The sequence below is a fragment of the Balaenoptera physalus genome (assembly GCF_965194825.1).
Source record: "Balaenoptera physalus genome assembly, chromosome: 12".
Lineage (NCBI taxonomy): Eukaryota > Metazoa > Chordata > Mammalia > Artiodactyla > Balaenopteridae > Balaenoptera > Balaenoptera physalus.
In genome coordinates, this window is record NC_138897.1 from 57,888,887 (window position 1) to 57,913,929 (window position 25,043).

General features: G+C 42.5%; 1 long non-coding RNA gene across 1 annotated transcript; it reads right to left on the reverse strand.

Annotated features, from left to right (window-relative positions):
* Nucleotides 1–339: 339 nt before the first annotated feature.
* Nucleotides 340–15,532, reverse strand: LOC309639592. Its single transcript, XR_014251772.1, has 2 exons — nt 8,893–15,532; nt 340–8,518 (listed from the first exon to the last, which is right to left on the reverse strand). It is a non-coding gene; the product is annotated as an uncharacterized lncRNA (long non-coding RNA).
* Between the last annotated feature and the right edge of the window lie 9,511 nt (nt 15,533–25,043).

Genomic DNA, 25,043 nt, shown 5'->3' on the forward strand with positions numbered 1-25,043 from the left:
GGCACAGTGATTAAGAATCCGCCTGCCAATGCAGGGGACAAGGGTTCGAGCCCTGGTCCGGGAAGATCCCATATGCCGTGGAGCAATTAAGCCCGTGCACCACAACTACTGAGCATGCGCTCTAGAGCCCACGAGCCACAACTACTGAGACTGCATGCTGCAACTACCGAAGCCTGCGCGCCTAGATCCCGTGCTCCGCAACAAGAGAAGCCACCTCAGTGAGAAGCCCGCGCTCCGAAACAAAGAGTAGCCGCGGCTCCCCACAACTGGAGAAAGCCTGTGCAGCAACGGAGACCCAACGCAGCCAAAAATAAATAAAATTAATTAATTACTTAAAAAAAAATATAGGATCTAGGCAGGACTTGAGGTGACCAAGAGAGGAATTGGAATGAAGAAAAAAAAAAGCAGTGAAATGGGAGGTGAAGAGAAGAAAGCAATAAAGCCATATATGACCTTCTCCCCCTTGTCCCTTTTAAAATAAATGACTTGTCCACAAATAATAAATGCTGGAGAGGGTGTGGAGAAAAGGAACCTTCCTACACTGTTGGTGGGAATGTAAATTGGTGTAGCCACTATGGAGAACAGTATGGAGGTTCCTGAAAAAACTGAAAATAGAGTTGCCATATGATCCAGCAATTCCATTCCTGGGCGTATATTCAGGGAAAACTATAATTCAAAATGATACGTGCACCCCTAGTGTTCACAGCAGCACTACTTACAATAGCCAAGACATGGAAGCAACCTAAGTGTCCATCGACAGATGAATGGATAAAGAAGATGTGGTACATATATACAATGGAATACAATTCAGCCATAACAAAATATGAAATTTTGCCATTTACAGCAACATGGATGGACCTAGAGATTATCATACTAAGTGAAGTAAGTCAGACATAGAAAGACAACTATTATATGATATCACTTACATGTGGAATCTAAAACATAATACAAATGAAAGAAGTGACACCATATTTACAAAACAGAAACAGACTCACATACATAAAAAACAAACTTATGTTACCGAAGGGGAAAGGGGGGCGGGGTGGGAAGAGAGATAAGTTGGGAGTATGGGATTAACAGATGCACACTACCACATATAAAATAAAGAAACAGCAAGGATTTACTGGATAGCACAGGGAACTATAGTCACTATCTTGTAATAAACTACTATGGAAAGGAATTTTTAAAAAAAGAATATAGATATATATTCTGAATCACTTTACCATACACCTGAAACTAACACAATATTATAAATCAACAGTACTTCAATTTTTAAAAAATTTCCTAAAAGCCAAGTGGAAAAGGAAAAAATAAAATAAAATAAATGGTTTAGAAAATATCTGGAATATAATTCCAACGGGCTCCCTTGCATGCCAAACCCAATTCTATGTATTAATATTGTGAAGTACAACAAGCAGGAGCTTTGTTGTCAGACAGACCTGGATGCAGGTGCTGCTGCAGCACTTACAGCTCTGCTCCTGGGCACATTATCTACCTTCTGAGCCTCAGTCTTCTCATGTGTATAATGGGGATGATCACATCTATCTCACAGGTTGTTATGCAGATTGGGGGGAATCAGACCACATGGGGTCAGTTGTTGAAGCAAAGTTCTCACTGAGGAATCACTATTATTTTGGATTTACACCGCGCATCATTGAGGTTTGGATTCCTGAAAGCGTAACTTTCATCCGAGTTTGTCGCTTAACAGTTTGTGTTTAAAGGACAGTTTGCTTTATTAGGCAATCCAAAAAACTGTTGCAGTTAGGGATCAGGATTGTTATATGCAGAAGATGGGATAAAAGGAACTTGAGGCACATTTATGATTCTGACACCCGGTGAGACGCCCACTGTTTAAACAAATTCTAACTTGCTGAATGTTATTTATTTACCCTGTGCTTGGCAGGATGTGTGCAGCAAAATTACCTCCATCCCCTTCTGAAACAAGTACCCGTCAGTCACACTCCTACTACTACGCCCTGAAATGTATGACATCTCAAATAAAACGTTTGTTTCTGACATTTGCTGGCCTTGTGATAGGGTTTCCGTATTGACCAATATTGACTCATCAGTTTTCTTTTACTGTGAGCCCCTCAAACTCCATCTTTGTAACCCACGGAGGTAGCCAGCGGTGGGTCCAGAATTTCTATACAGTAGAGTATGAGGTTAAGAGGAGAAAATTCAGGAATGTGTCTTGAAGAAGTGTTTTTTATAGCAAGCATATCTTTGAGGCAAGTTTAATAAAAATAGCAATGTTCCTTTAGAATTATATACAGAATTCAAAAATACCATTGTCCAGATCCAAAGATATTATGAGGATGACTATTTTCGTTGCTGGGTAACTTTAGCAGGGACTGATGGAGACAATGACGGTGGCAAATCCACCTCTGGTGGCTCAGCCACTGGCACATAGTCGACTCTCATGCCAGCGGAGCCCTGTCTCGCCAGCTGAACTGTGGAGACTTTTAGATTCAGCTCCCAACCAATGACCAGGCAGAGTCAGTCACTCTGCCTTCACTGTGCTATTAGGTGCTTCTCTGTCTATCCTGAGACTCTTACACTCACAAGCAGGAGAGAAAGCCAGCGCACGTGAAAAATAAAGGCAGATACAGCCCAAAGAAAGTATGTAGCTCATCACGGCTGTGTAGCCCCGGTGGTGAGGGACTGTAGGAGTGGCTGCAGGGATGGGCCGGCTGGGATTAATGGGGAAGAAGTCTGGGGAGGGGGCAAGGTCAGCAGACCCGGCGCTCATTGCTTGCTGCTAATTGAAAACAACAAGAAAGGTAAATGTTATTTCAGATCCTCTTGCCAAGGTAGATGATTAAAGTGGTCATGGGGCACTCGCTCAATATTTTTAAATCGATGACACCTCCCCAAAGAGTCTAAATGATGGAGCCACCCCCAGATTCCCAGGTTCAGCCCTTCATTCTTTCCAGGGACTGCTAATAGCCTTGACTTGCCTGTCTCTCTGATGATCTTTCCTGCAAGAATGGAAGCACGAAAGGCAGCCTTTTGGAGGTTTTGGCAAGTGGACCCAAAGGCAGGGCCATCTCAGAGGGTCACCCTGCATCCACGGCTCTGGATGCCTTTGAGTCCATGGCCAGACTTCTCGAAAGAACAAAAAAGTCTGAAGCTCAGAACATTCTCTCCTATCCACAGAAGCCATCCTGTAGATCTGAAACATGTAACTAACTGATCATTAATCACCAGGAACAGGTTTTGTGGGCAGTACAAACACCCACCTGCCATTAACTTGGATGGCAGATGTCGGTAGGTGAGAACGCTGGGCTCTGAGTACCAGGAATGCGTTTCTCCAGGACTGGTGGACGGTGAGGTGAAAAGAGAGATTTAGGCGATGCAAGCTCTTTCTCTCTTTTCTTTCTTCCTTGGATTTTTCTCTATCTCGGGTAAAGTTCGGTTTTTAGAAGATCAAGCCAGGTTGTAAACACAGTCTTTAAAACCTTTGCACTGCTTTACTGCAGAATTTATGATTTGTTTACATTTGAGGCGAGGACCGGGCGAGAGGGGTAATCCTGAGGCCTTCGGGAGACTACTCAAAAGAAAAAAGGGAATGCAGGACACACGAATAAAAATACTTCCTTGTTCCATCCATGATTTGTAGGTGCAGAATTCTCCCAGAGAGAAAGGTCATGCCCTAAGGAAATTGACCCAACCAGCCCTTTGTAACCATTAGAATAAGCCCCTGAGATCTTAACAGAAACTTCCAGAAAGCCACAGATTTCAGGATTTGGAAAGCGCACGTGAGAAAAGATGAGACAGGTGCCTCCGGTGTTGTCTTCTGGGAACTAAAGGACCATCGCCAGCTTGGCCTGGGATCTTCCCTAAGTGGAAACGCAGTGCAGTCGAGTCCAGGGCCACAGAGCAGACACCTGGAACGGGAACCTTCCAAACAGAAACCCAGGCATGAACTAGCCTTTTGGTGAGGATTTTGCAAAAGTCAGAAGCCAAAGAGAGTGACTTAGCAGGAATCAAATAATCCAAGATGTTTTTCAACATAAATCAAAGATTTAAATTCCTCCCTCAGAGTTACACAAGGATTTGTCATCTCAGTAACAGAAGGTTTAATATAAGTGAACGGACAAAGGAGAGGAGTGAAAAGACCTGGATTCTAGCGAGAGCTTGTACCTACTACCTACTCATACCTACTGGTTATGTGACCTCCAGCAAATGACATACTCAGCCCCAAGCCTCACCAGCAATATGGGAACACTAGCACCTGCCACTCAAAGGTACAATGAGGATAAGAGGGCATGTGAAAGTACGGGAAAATGTTAATCCTATAAAATGCAAAATATAATAATGGTGATGATGGCTATGATAAATACTTTTGAAATAAACTATCAGCCCCTACTCTAGAACGAACGGGTTTTAGAAAAAGAGAAATGTTCCTCTTTTCTTAACAGGCCACCCAGGAGGACAGCTGCAGCTTCTGCAGGTCAGCCCCACCTGTATGAGTTCCCAGCTCAAGGTGAGTCTGAGAATTCTTTCTTCAGAGGGAGTGTTGAGGTCACGGCTGGGAGTGGGCATTGCCGTGAATCACTGGTGTTGGTCAGGAAAACTGGGTTCCATTCCTGGGTCATCACTAACTATCTCTGAAATTTCAGGGAAGTTATTTGATCGCTTTGGACCTCCAGTGTTTAGGTCCGAGATAAACCATAGGTTTCCTAGGTCTTTTCCAGTTCTAAATTCCTATGACTCTCTATCAGGTAAAAATAATAAATAGTTGACTTCAGGATATTTTTTTTTTTCAGTATAAGTCCCGTGTTAAGTAACAAAAGGGATTAAGCTGAGATGGACTGTAAATCGACATCAGGCAATAATTAACTTGGATTTTGTGGAAAAGATGTTTTTAGTTACTGTACAACTCATATCTATACTAGGCATGTCAGCCATTCTTACTGTTTGAAAGACAAGATTAAAAATCTTTAATCATTGATTTAACGAATTTGAGTAATACTGTTTGGCTTTTTCACAGGCATTGTCAATGTTTAAGAGAGAATGTGTCAATATTTGGGTTAAACAAAAGAAAGATGCAAGAACATATGCCCCCTGTTGGTTACTGAGATAGCCCCCATTTCAGAAACGAGCTCGATTTTGTGGCCAGCATAAAGCTGCCCTGGTGTCAAGCTGGAAGAAATAGAGCAGGAAACAATTTGAATTCACGCAGATTCCATACTCTTTAAGGCTTCTTTGAACCCAAAATATGTTACCTAAAGTACATTGGATTACGTCACATAAGTATGGAGGGAGCCGGTTATACAGAGGTTTAGATTGTACCATGAAATTCCACAACATAAAGAAGATAATGTGAGTGAGAAGCTGTCAACAATAAAGCTATGTAATAAGAGAGCACTCTCGGGACTTCCCTGGTGGCGCAGTGGTTAAGAATCCGCCTGCCAATGCAGGGGACTTGGGTTCGAGCCCTGGTTCAGGAAGATCCCACATCCCGCGGAACAGCTAAGCCCGTGTGCCACAAGTACTGAGCCTGTGCTCTAGAGCCCACAGGCCACAACTACTGAGCCCACATGCCACAACTACTGAAACCCGTGCACCTAAAGCCCATGCTCCGCAACAAGAGAAGCCACCGCAATGAGAAGCCCGTGCACTGCAACGAAGAGTAGCCCCCTCTCTCAGCGACTAGAGAAAGCCCGCACGCAGCAACGAAGACGCAACGCAGCCAAAATTAAATAAATAAATAAATACAAAATGGTCATTTAAAAAAATAAATAAATAACAGAGCACTCTCTTTGATCTGGATCTACAGCACGCCAAACCACTGGGAGATGAAATTTCCAAGCAAACCTGAGAAGACATAAATCACTTCTGAAACATTTTCAATCTATTAGGTTTGGGATGCATTTTGCCATTGCCTAAATTTCTGGAAACCTGCATCATTCGTTCATGAGTGCATTCATTCACTCGTGCCTAATAAGCCACGTGCCAGGCTACGTAAGGTGCCTGCTGGGTGAAGGGCCTGGCTAGTGCATCCCATCAACTTCCTCTCAATACTCCTGTGAGTGAGAATGGGTGGTTGTGGACTCTGTTTTAGGACAGCAGGGTGGTAAGTGACCTCTCCTGCTCTCGGCTCCAGTTCTCCGACCTGAATGGGGAAAATCAGTAAGACGAGGGCATGGGAATTCCCTGGCAGTACAGTGGTTAAGACCCAGTGCTTTCATTGTCGTGGACCCAGGTTCGATCCCTGGTCAAGGAAGGAAGATCCCGCAAGCCACGAAGCGTGGCCAAAAAAATAAATCAGCTTTGGGACTTCCCTGGAGGTCCAGTGGTTAAGATTCCACGCTTCCACTGCAGGGCGCACAGGTTCGATCCCTGGTCGGGGAACTAAGATCCCTCATGCTGCATGGTGCAGCCAAAAATAAAAGATAAGGGCAAGCAAGTTGTCGAGTCCCCCAAGAGTAAGAGGACTCAGTAGGGCAGGCAGGGAAAGAATGCTAACAATGGAAAACTCACTTTCTTGCCCCAAAAGACATCCCCGTGTATTTCTTTTAAAAAAGCAAGTTACTGGGCTTCCCTGGTGGCGCAGTGGTTGAGAGTCTGCCTGCCAATGCAGGGGACACGGGTTCGAGCCCTGGTCTGGGAAGATCCCACATGCCGTGGAGCAACTGGGCCCATGAGCCACAACTACTGAGCCTGCGCATCTGGAGCCGTGCTCCGCAATAAGAGAGGCCGCGATAGAGAGAGGCCCGCGCACCACGATGAAGAGTGGTCCCCACTCGCTGCAGCTAGAGAAGGCCCTCGCACAGAAACGAAGACCCAACATAGCCAAAAATAAATAAATAAATTTATAAAAAAAAAAAAAGCAAGTTACTCAGAACGGACTGAGGGGTTTTGTCTGCCTGGGACAGTACTAGAAAAGTGCCTGACACTTAGGAGATGTTCAAATTTTGTTGAATGTGGATGAAATGGACTTAACACTTAAAACACCGCTATTAAAAGGTAAAATTTCACCTTAGTTTGAGCTCAGACATGCATCAATAAACAATTATCAGTTAATGAAAATAATGGCTTTGGATATTCTGAAATTTTAACCATTTGGAAGTCATGATTATAAATTACAACTCTGAGCCTCAGGGAATTTGAACCTTCTTCTCTATCACATCCTCCATATTTCTAAGAATCAACTTCCACATAGGCAGGATCTGGCCAAAGCCGCAAAGCGGCAGAATCTCAGTGGTTTTGACTAAACATGTTGTTGAATATGGAAACATAGTTTTAATGAACATATTTTAATGAACTTCAAAGAAATAACCCTTTCAAAGTAAATTCAGTTAAGATTTCTCCAAAGGCCAAAAGAGAAATAAAAACTAGCTTAGTCAAGCAATCAGCCAGTAAGTGGCAGCTCCTATGCCACAGAGCTTAGACTGTATTTTTTTCAAGACCCATACAGCAAGCAAAATATCCAGAAGGACCCAGAGTCTTTGCCAAAATCACAGCACACAGCAGCATGTACAGTCCATATTCCAAGGATCAGCTCTGACTTGATGGCATACATTTCAGCAAATACATTTTCACTTGCACAGAACGTCTGCTCAGAAGCCGCACACATTTTCTGGAGCCCTTCAGTAAGACTCTGCATGCACTAAAGGACCTGGCATTTGTGCTGAGTTTAGGGAAAGAAGATACATTTATCAGGATTTCTGACAACACATTGAAACCCTTGTGTGTTAACCCAGGACAGTGTCTTGGTAATTTATGTTATATTTCCTGCATATTTCAGTGATCAACCTGCAAATTTCTATTCCAAGCTCCAAGTCCTCTCTTTTTAAAAAATTTTTTTTAATTTAACATCTTTATTGGAGTATAATTGCTTTACATTGTTGTGTTAGTTTCTGCTGTATAACAAAGTGAATGAGCTATATGTATACGTATATCCCCATATCCCCACTCTCTTGCATCTCCCTCCCACTATCCCAATCCCACCCCTCTAGGTGGCCACAAAGCACTGAGCTGATCTCCCCCTGCTATGAGCTGCTTCCCACTAGCTATCTATTTTACATTTGGTAGTGTATATATATCAATGCTACTCTCTCACTTTGTCCCAGCTTACCCTTCCCCCTCCCTGGGTCCTCAAGTCCATTCTCTACATCTGCGTCTTTATTCCTGTCCTGCCCCTAGGTTCATCAGAACCATTTTTTTTTAGACTCCATATATATGTGTTAGCATACGGTATTTGTTTTTCTCTTTCTGACTTACTTCACTCTGTATGACAGACTCTAGGTCCATCCACCTCACTATGAATAACTCAATTTCATTTCTTTTTATGGCTGAGTAATATTCCATTGTATATATGTGCCACATCTTCTTTATCCATTCATCTGTCAATGGACACTTAGGTTCCTTCCCTGTCCTGGCTATTGTAAATAGTGCTGCAGTGAACACTGTGGTACATGACTCTTTTTGAATTATGGTATTCTAAGGGTATATGCCCAGTAGTGGGATTGCTGGGTCATATGGTAGTTCTATTTTTAGTTTTATAAGGAACCTCCAGGGCTTCCCTGGTGGCGCAGTGGTTGAGAATCTGCCTGCTAATGCAGGGGACACGGGTTCGAGCCCTGGTCTAGGAAGATCCCACATGCCGCGGAGCAACTGGGTCCGTGAGCCACAACTGCTGAGCCTGCGCGTCTGGAGCCTGTGCCCCGCAACGGGAGGGGCCGCGATAGTGAAAGGCCCGCGCACCGCGATGAAGAGCGGTCCCCGCACCGCGATGAAGAGTGGCCCCCGCTTGCCGCAACTAGAGAAAGCCCTCGCACGAACCGAAGACCCAACACAGCCAAAAATAAAATAAATAAATAAATAAATAAAGTAGCTATTAAAAAAAAAAAATGGATTTAAAAAAAAAAAAAAAAAATAAGGAACCTCCATACTGTTCTCCATAGTAGCTGTATCAATTTACATTCCCACCAACAGTGTATGAGGGTTCCCTTTTCTCCACATTTATTGTTTGTAGATTTTTTGATGATGGCCATTCTGACTGGTGTGAAGTGATACCTCATTGTAGTTTTGATTTGCATTTCTCTAATGATTAGTGATGTTGAGCATCCTTTCATATGTTTGTTGGCAATCTGTATATCTTCTTGGGAGAAATGTCTATTTAGGTCTGATCATTTTTGGATTGGGTTGTTTATTTTTTTTGATATTGAGCTGCATGAGCTGCTTGTGTATTTTGGAGATTAATCCTTTGTCAGTTGCTTCATTTGCAAATATCTTCTCCCATTTTGAGGGTTGTCTTTTCATCTTGTTTATGCTTTCCTTTGCTATGCAAAAGCTTTTACGTTTCATTAGGTCCCATTTGTTTTTATTTCCATTTCCCTAGGAGGTGAGTCCAAAAGGATCTTGCTGTGATTTATGTCAAAGAGTGTTCTTCCTATGTTTTCCTCTAACAGTTTTATAGTGTCTGGCCTTACATTTAGGTCTTTAATCCATTTTGAGTTTATTTTTGTGTATGGTGTTAGGGACTGTTCTAATTTCATTCTTTTACATGTAGCTGTCCAGTTTTCCCAGCACCACTTATTGAAGAGGCTGTCTTTTCTCCACTGTATATTCTTGCCTCCTTTATCAAAGATAAAGTGACCATATGTGCGTGGGTTTATCTCTGGGGTTTCTATCCTGTTCCATTGATCTATATTTCTATTTTTGTGCCAATACCATACTGTCTTGATTACTGTAGCCTTGTAGTATAGTCTGAAGTCAGGGAGTCTGATTCCTCCAGCTCCGTTTTTCTTTCTCAAGATTGCTTTGGCTATTCGGGGTGTTTTGTGTTTCCATACAAATTGTGCAATTTTTTGTTCTAGTTCTGAGAAAAATGCCATTGATAGTTTGCTAGGGATTGCAATGTATCTGTAGATTGCTTTGCGTAGCATAGTCATTTTCACAATGTTGATTCTTCCAATCCAAGAACATGGTATATCTCTCCATCTGTTTGTATCATCTTTAATTTCTTTCATCAGTGTCTTATAGTTTTCTGCAGGTCTTTTGTCTCCTTAGGTAGGTTTACTCCTAGGTATTTTATTCTTTTTGTTGCAATGGTAAATGGGAGTGTTTTCTTAATTTCTCTTTCAGATTTTTCGTCGTTAGTGTATAGGAATGCAAGAGATTTCTGTGCATTAATTTTGTATCCTGCTACTTTACCAAATTCATTGATTAGCTCTAGTTTTCTGGTAGCATCTTTAGGATTCTCTATGTATAGTATCATGTCATCTGCAAACAGTAACTGTTTTACTTCTTCTTTTCTGATTTGGATTCCTTTTATTTCTTTTTCTTCTCTGATTGCTGTGGCTAAAACTTCCAAAACTATGTTGAATAATAGCAGTGAGAGTGGACATCCTTGTCTTGTTCCTGATCTTAGAGGAAATGTTTTCAGTTTTTCACCATTGAGAATGATTTTGGCTGTGGGTTTGTTGTATATGGCCTTTATTATGTTGAGGCAGTTCCCTCTATGCGCACTTTCTGGATAGTTTTTATCATAAATGGGTGTTGAATTTTGTCAAAAGCTTTTTCTGCATCTATTGAGATAATCATATGGTTTTTCTCCTTCAATTTGTTAATATGGTGTATCACATTGATTGATTTGCGTATATTGAAGAATCCTTGCATTCCTGGGATAAACCCCACTTAATTATGGTGTATGATCCTTTTAATGTGCTGTTGGATTCTGTTTGCTAGTATTTTGTTGAGGATTTTTGCATCTATGCTCATCAGTGATATTGGCCTGTAGTTTTCTGTTTTGTGACATCTTTGTCTGGTTTTGGTATCAGCGTGATGGTGGCCTCATAGAATGAGTTTAGGAGTGTTCCTCCTTCTCCTATATTTTGGAAGAGTTTGAGAAGGATAGGTGTTAGCTCTTCTCTAAATGTTTGATAGAATTCACCTGTGAAGCCATCTGGTCCTGGGCTTTTGTTTGTTGGAAGATGTTTAATCACAGTTTCAATTTCTTTACTTGCGATTGATCTGTTTATATTTTCTATTTCTTCCTGGTTCAGTCTCAGAAGGTTGTGCTTTTCTAAGAATGTGTCCATTTCTTCCAGGTTGTCCATTTTATTGACATAGAGTTGCTTGTAGTTATCTTTCATGATTCTTTATATTTCTGCAGTGTCGGTTGTTACTTCTCCTTTTTCATTTCTAATTCTGTTGATTTGAGTCTTCTCCCTTTTTTTCTTGATGAGTCTGGCTAATGGTTTATCAATTTTGTTTATCTTCTCAAACAACCAGCTTTTAGTTTTATTGATCTCTGCTATTGCTTCCTTCATTTCTTTTTCATTTATTTCTGATCTGATCATTTTGATTTCTTTCCTTCTGCTAACTTTGGGGTTTTTTTGTTCTTTTTTCTCTAATTGCCTCAGGTGTAAGGTTAGGTTGTTTACTTGAGGTTTTTCTTTTTTCTTGAAGTAGGATTATATTGCTATAAACTTCTATCTTAGAACTAATTTTGCTGCATCCCATAGGTTTTGGGTTGTCACGTTTTCATTGTCATTTGTTTCTAGGTATTTTTTGGTTTTCTCTGATTCCTTCAGTGATCTCTTGGTTATTTAGTAGTGTATTGTTTAGCCTCCATGTGTTTGTATTTTTTACAGTTTTTTTCCTGTATTTGATATAATCTCATAGCGTTGTGGTCGGAAAAGATACTTGATACAATTTCAATTTTCTTAAATTTACCAAGGCTTGATTTGTGACCCAAGATATGATCTATCCTGGAGAATGTTCCATGAGCACTTGAGAAGAAAGTGTATTCTGTTGTTTTTGGATGGAATGTCCTATAAATATCAATTAAGTCCATCTTGTTTAATGTGTCATTTAAAGCTTGTTTTTCTGTATTTATTTTCATTTTGGATGATCTGTCCATTGGTGAAAGTGGGGGTGTTAAAGTCCCCTACTATGACTGTCAATTTCCCCTTTTATGGCTGTGAGCATTTGCCTTATGTACTGAGGTGCTCCTATGTTTGGTGCATAAATATTTACAACTGTTATATCTTCTTCTTGGATTGATCCCTTGATCATTATGTAGTGTCCTTCTTTGTCTCTTGTAATAGTCTTTATTTTAAAGTTTATTTTGTCTAATATGAGAATTGTTCCTCCAGCTTTCTTTTCTTTGATTTCCATTTGCATGGAATATCTTTTTCCATCCCCTCACTTTCTGTCTGTATGGGTCCCTAGGTCTGAAGTGGGTCTCTTGTAGACAGCATATATATGGGTCTTGTTTTTGTATCCAGTCAGCTAGTCTATATCTTTTGGTTGGAGCATTTAATCCATTTACATTTAAGGTAATTATCGATATGTATGTTCCTATTACCATTTTCTTAATTGTTTGGGGTTTGTTTTTGTAGGTCTTTTCCTTCTTTTGTGTTTCCTGCCTAGAGAAGATCCTTTAGCATTTGTTGTAAAGCTGTTTGATGGTGCTGAATTCTCTTAACTTTTGCTTGTCTGTAAAGGCTTTAATTTCTCCGTTGAATCTGAATGAGATCCTTGCTGGGTAGAGTAATCTTGGTTGTAGGTTTTTCCCTTTCATCACTTTAAATATGTCCTGCCACTCCCTTCTGGCCTGCAGAGTTTCTGCTGAAAGGTCAGCTGTTAACCTTATGGGAGTCCAAGTCCTCTCTTCAACCCCATCCTATGCCTGGACTCCCCTGTCCTGCATCTAGAACTTCTCCCATGCTGTAAGGCTCCTGAAGGCTGCTTTTTCCTGCTGACTCCCTGGGAGTCAAGGACGTTTTCAGGCACCCTATGTGAAAATGAATTTCATAGAATTCCCCACCATCTGTCACCCTACTAACTGCATGCACAATAATGGAAATACTTTATTTAACATAGATATGTGTTAATGTCTACACTATGTTTATCTATATCTCCATTGTCCCAATGATCATGAACTTCTAAATGGCAAGGATCTTGTCAGATTCACTGAAACTGAACAACAGGGAACAACCACAAATAGCGAATAGGGTTTTCACTGTTCCTTCTCCTTTGCTCTGTGCTTGCTGCTTCTCTGACTTCTACTTCCTAGAGCACCACCAACCTCAGGTCATCTGCTTCCTCTCCCTACCTTCCCATTTCAAAATAAATCTGTCCTTTGCCCCAACACCTTAAAACTCTTCTCTCTGCTATATTTTCAAATAAGCTACATTATAATGAGCATACCTTACTATATTGTCCTGTGCAGCTGACATACAAGCAGGACAAATGATGGGAATTTGAGGTAACACAACAAGGAGAGATATTTTGACCCTAGGAGCCTCCGGAGATCCATCGAGTGGGTATTCACATGGTTTAAGCAGTAAAAGCCAGCCTTAGAAAAGCCACCCCACAAAACCAGAGCTTTAATAGGTGGCATTCGTAACAGGGCAAGAACAACAAGAGTCACTTCCTATACATACTTCTTTTACTGTTTACAGAGCACTTTCACATAAATTGTCTTATTTTGATAATGATGATACTGACACATGTACTTGCGTGAAACTAAAAGCTTACATCCAAGTGGCTCTTTAAACACGTCACTCATCATGTTATCATACAGGACAATGGAGCCATTTGTATTTTTGAAGGCGATTTTTATGAACTTAGGGAAACAACTATTTTTGTTTGTAGGTTCACTCTTCTACTTCCTCCAGATAGGCAGGAAGGGACTTGAAGCCATTTTCATCTTCTTTTCTATTACATATCTTTGTAGTGTGACCATCTCCACACCTTGGAATATTTGTGGGAGGGAAGGAGAACCTATGTCTTCCTGCTAAGAAACCTAATAGCAAGGCAAGCAACATATCAGGAAGTAGTGTTCTTCAGCCAAGGAAACATTTATGACCCCTTGACCCTTAAATACGTAAAGGGAGATATCCTTCCTCATCCTCTCCCCAACATCACCCACCACCCTATCCACGGTGGGATGAGATAGGTGACTTCAGGGAGAGGGTAGAAGCTGGGGACCCCAGGAAATTGGGGGGTGCATTTCCCCGGGCATCACCAGCATGTTAGACCCAATCCAAGACATGAGTTTCCGGCCAGGACCTCTGCACCTTCACACAAACGTAAACACCACAGGGGTGTGCCTGCCGAACCTCCAGGTGGTGGAACAATTCTTGCTTCTACCCAAGCACACATTCACAACTCCCCGGATTCCAATTAGGAGTAGGAGGCAGAGAGTGGAAAGGCAGGTCCACCAGATACTTCGAGATGAAACATCCCAGGTGTGAGGCCAGAGGCCAGGTGGCTCTGCATGAAAGAAAGGTGGCAGTTTTTGTTTATCTAGAAAATGCAGGAGGGGAGGCCTGGCACACTCAGATACCCATGTCTCTATTCTCTTCATCCAAACTGAAAGTTGAGCACCACAGATAACTGGGAGAAGAAGAGAGTTCACAGCATCTTAGGATATAACAAAGTCTAGCTGCTGCTTTCCAAAAATCTTACTCTTTGAAAAATACCCCGGTAGATATAAAGCCTAGTCAGTTTAGGTTTTATAGGAGAGGCACTAAAGCAAATGCAAGAGTATTGCACACTTCACTTTTTAGTGTCTCTAAAACTCTGTTCCACAGAATACCTGGGTTTCCATGGTCAGACTCGACGGGGAAATTCTACATATGATTCCCTGCTCATGAAAATTCCTAATGCCTGCGAGCATATGCAATGCTTTCTAGATGGATGGATGGATGGATGGATGGACAGATGGATAGATGGCTAAATAAAAATCTTTATATCAAAAAGAAAAGAGATAACAAGTGTTGGTGAGGATGTGAAGAAAAGGGAACCCCTGTACACTGTTGGTAAGAATGTAAATTGGCGCAGTGAAAATGGTATGGAGGTTCCTGAAGAAATTTAAAATAGAATTACCATATGACCTGGCAATAATTCCACTTCTGAGTATTTATTGGAAGGAAGTGAAATCACCATCTCAAAAGGTATCTGCACCCCTATGTTCATTGCAACATTATTTACAATAAAGAAGATGTGATATATATGAGATGGAATATTACTCAGCCATAAAAAGGAAAAATCCTGCCATTTGTGACTACACAGATGAACCTTGAGGGCATTATGCTAAGTGAAATAAGACAGAAAAAGACAAAAACTGTATGATCTCATTTATATGTGGTATCTAAAAAACACACACTCTGAGGGAAATAGGGAGAGGTTGGTAAAATGGTACAAAAAAAGTTGAATAAAATCTGAGGATCTGGGCATCCCTGGTGGCGCAGTGGTTAAGAATCTGCCTGCCGGGCTTCCCTGGTGGCGCAGTGGTTGAGAATCTGCCTGCCAATGCAGGGGACACGGGTTCGAGCCCTGGTCTGGGAGGATCCCACATGCCGCGGAGCAACTAGGCCCGTGAGCCACAGCTACTGAGCCTGCGCGTCTGGAGCCTGTGCTCCGCAACGAAAGGCCACGATGGTGAGAGGCCCGCGCACCACGATGAAGAGTGGCCCCCGCTTGCCGCAACTAGAGAAAGCCCTCGCACAGAAACGAAGACCCAACACAGCTAAAACTAACTAAATAAATAAATAAATAAATAAATAAATAAAAAATAAAAATAAAAGGAATTCCTTTAAAGAAAAAAAAAAGTAAAATAAATATCCTTTAAAAAAATAAAAAAAAGAATCTGCCTGCCGATGCAGGAGACACAGGTTCAAGCCCTGGTCTGGGAAGGTCCCACGTGCCATGGAGCAACTAAGCCCTTGCTTAGTTAATAATAATAAATTTTAAAAACTTAGAAACCACACTTATAGAAAGGAAGAACAGATTGTTGGTTGCCAGGGGCGGGGAATGGAGATGGAGGAAATGGGTGAACATGGTCAAAGGGTACAAACTTCCAGTTATAAGATGAATAGGTCCTGGGGATGTAATGTACAGCACGGTGATTAGAGTTAACAATACTGTGTTGTATACTTAAAAGTTGCTGAGAGAGTAGATTTTAAAAGTTCTCAACATAAAAAAAATATTGTAACTACATAAGGTGATGGATGTGTTAACCAACCTTATTGTGGCAATCATTTTGGGGTATACACACATATAAAATCAGTACATTGTACACCTTAAACATGCACAATGATATATGTCAATTATATCTCAATAAAGCTAGAAAAAATTAAACTAAAATCTCTAGCCCCTAGGTGGTTGCATCTGGGTGTGCCCACCTGGACCCTTTAGTTTGCCAATAGTTCACTTTCTGAGCTCTAAGAAACTTCTAGAACAGCCACCTTGGAGACAGCTGATGCTCTTTGATGTTTAACAGTCTGCCAACCTAGGATCTCTCACGTATAGTAAAAAGCTTGTGTCTGTTTGACACCTGTAAACTAAACAGGTCCAGAAGAGTTAAATAACAAAGTTGACACTGGGGATAAAAGGCATTTGCCTGAGAAGTTACATTTTAGAAACTTCTTGCAATAAACCCTCTCTGGGGGAGACGAGATCCTTTTAAAAAGCAGAATTCCAGTGACCACTACAATTTCTAGCACATACTCAGAACATGTTTGTTGAAGGGATACATGGAAGAATAAATGCATTTCAAACCATCTCTCTGAGACTGAACTTGCAGACACACGTGCCAAGCATCAGATCAGTCACTTTTCCAGCTGTTCTCATGCTCACCAGCTACGGGATGATGGTGCCACCAGCAACTTGAAGAAGTAATCTGAGAGATAGGCGTATAGGCTTCCCATTTTTATTAAAGTCTGCTTGTTCCCACAACCTTATGATTTTCAGAAACTGACCTTCTAAACTTCTGGCCTGGTCAATTTCAAGGAATGCAGTAAAATCACTGAGTTCCACGCCAGGCTTAATCCAGACGCCCTGGAAGACCGGAGTCATGAACCTCTGATCGTGGAACATAGATCTTCTAAACGGTTCTCTCTGCTACTGATTTGCTAACCTTTCAAACAAATAATATCCGCAAAATGGATCTGAACCCAGGCCTTCACTTCCCAGGTTCAAAAAGTGATTGAGCAAAAGAAGCCAGTGAAATGAAGAAAAACAAAGTGGAGAGATGACGCGACGTAAATGTCAGGCTCAGCCTCTCAGTGGCTCACAGAACTTCCAGACGACGGTCACCCAGATCTCTGTGCAGGGCCCGGTCACCCTGCTGGCGCCTCCGCTGTGCTATGCTTGGAAAGGCAGGCGGCCAAGACCCTCACTCTGGATGCTGCACATACAGCACCCATGCCCATCCTTCCCCTGGTCCACTCCCCACTTAAAATAACCTGTTCTGCACACCATTGTGAATGTACTTAATGCCACAGATCCATATGCTAAAAAATGGTTAAGATGGTAAATTTTATGTTTATATTTTACCACAATTTTTTAAAATGAAAAAGGAAATGTACTCATTACCAGTGGTAGAGCAAACCTAGCATTGATAATATGTGTGAGGACAAGTTAGCCTTTATAATAGCAATAATAGTTAACACTTATTGACTAGGGGACTCACTTAAACACAATCCATCCACCTAATAACCATATGTGGTAGAGACTAATATTACTGCCATTTCATAAATGAGGAAACTAGGGCACAGAGAGGTGAAGTCACTTGCCCAAAGTCACACAGTAGTGATATTGGATGTACCAAGAGACCCTAAGGACAAGATGAGCAATTTACGTAATTCAATTAAAATGCAATTTAAACACTTATGCTTTTCTATTAGCAGAGGTAAAAATGTTCACTCCTGGTAGGGCCACAATTTACTGGAGATCAAATCAGCATTATCACGGCAGCTCTGCAGCATTTCTGGAGCAGTTACAGCATTCCAGAAACACCTTAGAAGTGACAACTCTCCTTCAACCCACACGTCAGAACATTTCTGTTTAAATACCTCACGTGGGCTTCACGTGGTGTCTAATGGGTTCTTTAGCTGACCGGGCTTTCCTTTCCTCCCCTCTTCCAATTCTGTTTCCTGAAAATACCCAAGGCTGTCATTTCTGGGCCTCCTGTATTGACCATTTCACCAATACAAAGTCCAGTGGGGTCTCTGGTATTTTAACAACACAAGAATGATACCCATGAGACAGACAGAAAGACTGTAAGAAGAGACAGTGCGAGCAAATCACAGAATACTCACAAAGACAAAAAAGGATGAGATTACCCTAGAAGTTACCATCACTTTCCATGTCAGAGAGACAGCACACTAGACAAATACATAACACTGCTTTCAAACTGACTTAACAACTGGGTGCCTGAATCCCTTACCTTCTTCTGCCTCACCATCCACTTCTATAAATGGAAGCAGACCTATATCTACTTCACAAGTTGTTATAAGAATAAAGAGAAAATGTATATTAAAATGTTTGTTGAGCTATAGAACAATATGTAAATAGAAGTATAGGTACCCCTCCTATGCAACTTATAGAAACATAACAGCAAATTCATAACCACCAACACATTTCAAATACAAAAACAGATTCTGCATTAGAAAGAACCCTTTTGTAGAAGCATCCTACTCAGCTAAGTTGTTGTAAAACCTGAAGTAAGGGCCCTTACCCGATAGGGTTTTGATTTCTCTCCTACTTGATGTAATTTCTGTTCAACTCATGAGAGACCTTAGCTAAAATTATCTAGGAAGGTTAGGTATATATCACTAATATCTTAGGATAAAGTCAAAAAGGATAACAGAGAATGGATGTCAACAGAGAATGGATGGTCCCGCTGGCTTGACCCAACAAGGGATTTTTATACCTGAAAAAATCCTCTCTCAAGTTCACCCTCCGTTCTGAAACTTCGAGTATTAAAATATAGAAACTGTCAAGGAGTTCCGGTCCCACTGTTCAACGTCATTGAAGGATTATCCCAAAGCTATTTGCTTGTCATTCCCCTGAATTCAACTTGGCGGGACTCAAAATGCTCCATGGAGCGATATTTGAGTGGCCAGCACCCCATCCAAGCACCTTCTCGAGTGGCAATATCCCCCAGTAGCAGAAGCCCCAGACATCGCGTTTTCTGAAAACACAGATGACAGCTCAGAACCGCCCCCTTCCTGTGAAGCCTCTTCCCTTAGTGGTCCTCCCAGGAAGCCCCATTCATTTCTAGCACAGGTCCAGCCTCCTTGAACATTTCTGCACATCCTCCGATCACTGACACCTTATAACGACAACATTCCCCGTTGGCCAGGTGGCAGCAGGGCTCTCTGTTCTCCACGGTGCATGTAGAGGCAAGGCCCTTGCCTTGAGGGCTCGTGATGTAAGTGGGATAAGAAATAATATTGAGCTAAGACATCAGATCCAGAGACTGATACAATTCAAATGTATGTTGTTCCCCTACCCTCTCCATCCCTCCGAGAACAGATCTTCAGAAAGGAGCCAGGAGTGAAAAGATGGATCAGTCAGACGAGACCCTTCCAGGGATGGGGAGACAGATGTTTGCGAGGAGTCCAAGAGGCAGATTTGGGTTGAGGAATGCCAATGAGAGAGGGAGTAGGAGAGAATGAAGGCAGAAGCGTAGGTAGGAACCTAGGACACATATTTTAAAGCGACTGAAAAAGCACTTCAAAGAGCAGCCTCGTGAGACGGTTTGAAAGCACTGAGCATCTCCCTCTAGTGTGGACCGAAGCAGAAGAGTGGCACCATCTGCCCAGCTGCCTTGTTTTCAGTTGTCGCTGCCGGTATTTCCTTAAGGAAACCATTTCAAAGAAGACAAAGAATCGACACACCAAAATGTTGCTGACCAGCTCAATAACAGAAAATCTAGAAAGAATCAAAATGTTCATCAAAGGAATTGGCTAGTACATTCAAAGTGTCAACGTGATCAATATGGCGCAGACACTGAAAATTATCATGATGAAGGCAACGCATATGTATGATATCATATTAAGAGAGAAAAGTACAGTACTAAATAGTTATGTTACAGTGAGGTTGCCACAATACCAAATGCCCCGTGTGGACAAAGGCTAAATGCTACAATCACATTAGGATGGGAGTGTTATGAGTTTTTTCATTTTTTTCAAACTTTCTTAGCATTCTTTTTACATCCATCTTTTCGGTTTTAAAAGTCTTGAATGCTATGGTGGTTTCATTAGTGGAGGCATTCTTCCCGTGTTAATCCAAGCAGCTCAGAAGGGAAGAGAACGGGAGGAGGAATCGGTCTTCTTTTTAAACACCCACCTATAACCTCCACTGCTTTAATTTGGTAGAGGGGTGCTAATTAGTAATTTCTCACATTTGCTAATGAATACGCCACCTCCGGGAAAACTGGTCCGAGGTGTGGAACACAGGTCACCGGGGGGGGGGGGGGGGGGGGGCCCAGCTGAGTTACTGGCTTGGAATGGAAGCTGTAAATTCGAAGACGCTAAACAGCCACCTGGACCATTTGCCTCAAATCCTGATAATCGGGCTTCCCTGAGGGCCTCGTGGTTTCACCCAGTTTCCTCTCTGTTCAGATGAGACCTTAGCTTGGCATCCCTGAGCCCCGCCTAAACATTTCACTCAGCCTTGTTTTCCCAGGTAGTTTGTTTCTTAAAACTTAGCTCCGTGGATAAAAATAAGGTTTATTTAAGCGCTTGGCAACAACAGCATAGCCAAATGAAAAAAAAAAAGTCCTTTTAAAGAATTGCTTTGTTATATTGTTTTCCACCCTGATCCTAAATCTCTTTGAAAGTTCTATCTTTGGAAAAATCCCGCAAATGCAAACACACACGGGGTTAATTTTCTCCCTCGATGGCTAACCAGTAAAGTGTCACCTATTTTGCTGACCTAGTTAGTATTTAAGCAGCATAAGTGGGACCCCAGGGCTTAGAAGACCAGAGACCTTGGGATGCCCGAGGAAGAGTCCTGAGAACCGTGGTTCATGTTGTCCACATCACCCACGTAACCCACGTCACCCATGTCGCCCACCAGCATGCAGCTGGGTCTAGTCATTCCCCTCGCTGGATGCCTGCTTCTTCATTATCTGCAGGACAAGCACCAGCCACCCTGATGCTATCATTCACCCCTCCGTTTACCAGACACCGTCGTGAGAATCAAATGAGATACAGGAATAAAACGTTTTTAAAAGCTTTATACATATGTTAGTAATATTATTAAATAAACCAAAAAACTGAACAAAACTCATAAAAGGGCGTGTTTCAGGCATGTTAACTGCCCCAGGAATTGACGGTGAGGGCACAGCGTGGGAACTGGGCTGGAATGTCTATAAACTAAGGTCCGGGCTGCCTGGTGTTAGCAGAGCCCTTGAAAGAGCTACCACGGGTCACAACCATCCACTGAAGAACAAAGAGGAAACGCAGCCCAGAACAGTGGAGAGAAGCCGAGGCCAGCGCCCGGCACTTGTGGGCGGGTAGGAGCCCACGGCCAGAGCCTCCAGGCCTCATTACCGTCCGCATGGCCCCCTCCCACCAACTCCAAGCCCGGGCTGCTCACCGTCAGCGGTGCGGGCCCTGAGTCACCCACATGTCAACACCCTGGGTTTCCCTTGGATCCTCTCCCACTGATGTTGCCAGATGATGAGATCATGGCACTTGACAAAATCCTCTCTTTCAAAAGCACCTATTATCCAAACGGATAAAAAAAGAATTTAACAGGCTTTATCTTACTGGCTGCCCCATCTTTGGCAAAGCTCAGGGCTCACATATTCAATTGTAGTTGTTGTTTTTAACATATATCTTTAGAGCAGTTTTGGGCAAAATTGAGTGGAAAGTACAGGAAGTTCCCACGTACCCCCTTCCCCATACACGCACAGCCCCCCACTGCAGATGTCTGCACCCGGGTGTCACATCAGTAACAACACCTGAACCCCTTCATCACCACAGCCCAAGGTTGACATTAGGTTCACTCCTGGTGTTGTGCATTCTGTGACAGATTCCGTTTTCAAGGAAGGAAGCCTGCAAAAGGGGATAGGAAATTCACAAACCAGTCAGCAAGCAAGGACTCCACTCTCCACAACCAAAACACCCCTCTGTCATTCTTAGTGTGATGCTTTTCTTCTTCAACCATCAAGCCAGGAAACACTTGATGTTTATTAACATGTGGGACAAGTTTGTTTGTTTTTTTTTAAGTCATTTAAACCAGTGCTCCTCAAAGTTTCATGTGAATATGTGTCCCCTGAGAATCTTACTAAATCCAGATTTTGCTTGAATAGGTCTCGGGGGTGCACCAAGATGCTCCTACAAGTCCCTAGGTGACACCCATTCTGCCAGACCACACCTTGAGAAGCAAAACTCTGGCTTCAAGCTGTGTTTGCAGGGCTGGGAGCTTTCCAGCTAAGTGGGTTTAGGTTAAAGTCATAGCTCAGCTCTGAAGGGAAAGGAAGAGAAGGGAAGGGAAGGGAGAAAGAAAAAAGAAATTGTAATTCGGGGTGTTATCAACTTCATACTTTATTGAGAAAGAACTGTTTTCTACAGTTACTATTCGCTATTATCATTATCCTGTAAAAGGAAAGAATATTTTAATGCCAAAAAAAAAATAGAATAGACATAATCCTAGAATAAAGGGCATTCTTAAAATTTTTAGGTTTATGAAAAACTCAATGGTATCTCCTTATTTTTCTTATTTTATTGCAAACCAGCAATCAGAAGTGATCACTGGTTCTTAATCTACTTTGAGTCACAAGTGCCTTTGAAAATCTGATGAATGAACCTTTCCCCAGAAAAATGCACATTACTATATTCGTATAAAACTTCACATCACCTGCTCTTAGCTGACAATTTAGCCTCTACCTGACTCACTAATGACTTTATCCTCCGGTCATCACTAATGGCTCTGAGGCCCTCTGTAAGCTGTAGTAGACTCAGGACAAGGTCCCACACTCAGGCCCTGAGGCTCTCAGGACTAGCCTTCTGCACAGTGGCACACATTTTGATGAGAGGAATAACAAAGATGGAGCTTCTTATCCTTTTGCCTGGACCCAGCCCATCAATGATACTGCCAAACCCAAAAAGATCTCCCCAGAAAAGCCCCAAGCCCAGAAGTTCATCTGAGTCCAGGACCAAAAAGCTCCACCTGGTAGTGTAAGGTCTTTGGAATCTGGGAAGTACACCAGGGAGAGGGAGAGTCACTCCAAAACAAGATCAAGGAACACAGATTTACGTCCATCTGGGTCTCATATCCAGATCATTCTCAAAGTCCTATGGAAGAGGCAGCAAAAGGTAAGAGAGCTAAAAGTCAGTCCAGATTCAGCCCGGCAGGCAAGGGTGTAGGAATGGGGTGAGGGGCACCTAAAAATCCTAGAAACCATGTCTGGTGACACCTAGGAAATAAGGGATTGGCAGGTACACTCATAAAGTGATGTGTGTGGGTGACATCATCACTGCTTTTGAGTGATGAGCAATGGAAGATGCTTCTTGACCTTGAGTGGCAGGTAGACGTCAGTGCTGCTCAGAATGGCCTCTCAGCCACCTGTCTGAGGATGACCTAACCTACCTGCACCATCCAAACACCCAGCTTGTAGTTCCCAAGGTCACCCATGCAGAACGGATGAAACCATTTACAACTTCCCTCTGGAAAAGGCCAGACAAGGAAGAAGAGAATTCTTGGTTGCAAGCCTCAATTCTGCATATGAAAGAGAGGAAAATCGTTATTTGCCACTTACCCTTCCATCCCTCTTCCTTGAAAGGCCCGAAAATGTCAAGTCCCTCATCTGTGCTGCCAAGGGGGGTATTGCTGCTTCCTCAAGTCTGTAAGGGTTCATTGCTCCAACATCACAGAACTTAGGAAGGATTGGGTAGCTAAATGGATGTTATTCTTGGAAATAGGTCTCCCTATATGGATTATCAACCTATTTTTTGGCAGACAGAAATTGGGGGAAATCCTTAATAGTGGCAGGGGTCAGGGAGAGGTTAATGAATAGGTTTGGGGGAAGTAGGGAATCTTTCAAGCCGCTAAAACCAGCTCTTACCTGGAGAATGTCAAAAGAGGTGATAATTTGACATATTTAAATGTAAATGTCTGGTGGATGCAGACATCTGGCTGTGGGTTAAGTTAGCCACAGGTAACTGAAAACTGCCCCTCTGCCCCACAAGGGGTTCAAAAATACTGGTAATGCTCTATTTCTTAAGCTGGGTGGTGGGTACCGTGGTATCTCATTATTTTTATAATTATTCTTTAAACTGATTATACGCAACATATATGCTCTTTTGATTGTATATTTCATTAAAATAAAAAATTTCATCTAAACAGTCTTCTCTGTTTCCCTTGTCCTCTCTACCTGAAGTTAGCTGAATGCCAATTACTAGACCAGCTTTGAGAGAGTATCTTTTCTGTGTCTTTAGGTCTCTCCCTCTGTACTTCTTTCCTTTGTGTGGCTTCCTGTTTCCTGACCCTGTTGGAATGTGAGCAGTGAACCTTCAAGAATTTGTGAACGGAACTTGGGCCAGTCCCAGCCTTTGTGTGTTCAGGACAGAGGCTGGGCCACCGGGACCCCTGCCCTCCATGCCCAAAGAGAGAGGCAGACCAGGTGAGCAGAACGGAGGACTCCCTCCTGGGGTCCCGCCTACCGTGGCCTCCACCCAGGTGAGAGTCCAGAAGCTGTCGGACAGGTGACAAACTACATGGGGGGTAACACGGGGCACGGGCTCTACAGAAACACCCACTCAAGGCCTCTTTAGCGCTCTTTCTCTCTCTTTTCTCGCCATATAAATGTCAGCCATCCACTGTAGGGAGAGATCCAGAGTCTGGTGAAGGAGGAGCTTGCCTTTCCACTTTGGAAAAGAAGAGAAAGAACCCAAAACCCTTGGCCCTTGGTCACAATCAGCTCTGTTGGAAACGTCTTCATTTACTCCACGTAAAATTGGACTTGAGACTGGTGGCTGGTTAGTAACCAACCTGAAGAAGATGTGGATCTAAGGGCACACGTGACACCAAGTCCCTACTGCAGCTACCTGTGGAGTGTCCATTACAATCACATTTAATGAGGTGACTTTTGTCTTGGGGTTTTTTTTTTTTTGTCCGGCCGCTCGGCTTGTGGGATCTTAGTTCCCCAACCAGGGATCGAACCCAGGCCTCTTACAGTGGAAGCGCGGGGTCCTAACCACGAGACCATCAGGGAAGTCCCCATTACAATTACATTTAGAATGCAGTGACGGGACCCCCAGCCACAATCAAAGGAAAGAATA